Raw genomic sequence first — 1,435 nt, 5'->3', positions numbered from 1 at the left:
AGTTAACACCTATTTCCAGAAGAGGGAGGAACATAGAGTTACATATAAGAGTGGAGGTAGGAGTACGAAGGTAGACTACATTCTATGTAGACAAGGCAATCTGAGAGAGATTAGTGCAAAGTGGTGGTAGGAGAGAGTGTAGCCAGACAGCATCAGATGGTGGTGTGTAGGATGACTGGTGGTCAGGAAGAAGAGGAGAGGAAAGACAGAAAAGAAGACCAAGTGGTGGAAGTTGCGAAAAAATGAATGTCGTGAGGAATTCAGACAGAAGTTGAGACAGGATTTGGGTGGTCAGGAAGAACTTCCAGATGACTGGGAAACTACAGCGGGGAGACAGGTAGGAAGGTGCTAGGTGTGTCATCTGGAAGGAGGAAAGAAGATAAGGAAACATGGTGGTGGAATGAGGAAGTACAGGACAGCATTCAGAGGAAGAGGCTAGCTAAAAAGATGTGGGATGTAGAAAGGACTGAAGACAGTAGACAGGATTACAAGAAAGGGCAGCATAAAGTAAAGAGGGAGGTGGCAATGGCCAAACAGAAAGCATATTATAAGTTGTATGCCAGGTTATACACAAGGGAAGGTGAGAAGGACTTGTACAGATTAGCGAGACAGAGAGATAGTGATGGGAGGGATGTGCAACAGATAAGGGTGATTAAAGACAGAGATGGAAAGGTGCTAACAAGTGAGGAGAGTGTGCAGAGAAGATGGAAGGAGTATTTTGAGGAACTGAGGAATGAGGAAAATGAGAGGGAAAGAAGGGGGGAAGAGGTGAATATTGTAGAGCAGGAAGTAGCAAAGATTAGAAAGGATGAGGTGAGGAAGGCTCTGAGGAGAATGAAGAGTGGAAAGGCTGTTGGTCCAGATGACATACCTGTAGAGGTGTGGAAGTGTCTAGGAGAGACAGCAGTGGAGTTTCTATCTAGTTTGTTCAACAGGATTTTAGAGAGTGAGAAGATGCCTGAGGAATGGAGGAGAAGTGTACGAGTGCCGATCTTTAAGAACAAGGGTGATGTGCAGAGTTGTAGCAACTACAGAGGTATAAAGTTGATGAGCCACACAATGAAGCTATGGGAAAAAGTAGTGGAAGCTAGGCTAAGAAAGGAAGTGGATATCTGTGAGCAGCAGTATGGCTTCATGCCCAGAAAGAGCACTACTGATGCAATTTTTGCTCTGAGAATGTTAATGGAGAAGTATAGAGATGGTCGGAAGGAGCTGCATTATGTCTTTGTGGATTTAGAGAAAGCGTACGACAGAGTGCTGAGAGAGGAGCTATGATACTGTATGAGGATGTCAGGAGTGGCAGAGAAGTACATCAGAGTTCAGGATATGTATGAGAGAAGTACGACAGTAGTGAGATGTGCTATAGGTCAGACAGAGGAGTTCAAGGTGGAGGTGGGGCTACATCAAGGATCGGCTTTGAGTCCCTTCTTGTTTG

The sequence above is a fragment of the Monopterus albus genome, unplaced genomic scaffold (genome assembly GCF_001952655.1).
Source record: "Monopterus albus unplaced genomic scaffold, M_albus_1.0 scaffold127.1, whole genome shotgun sequence".
NCBI lineage: Eukaryota > Metazoa > Chordata > Actinopteri > Synbranchiformes > Synbranchidae > Monopterus > Monopterus albus.
Note: the sequence above shows the minus strand (reverse complement) of the source record.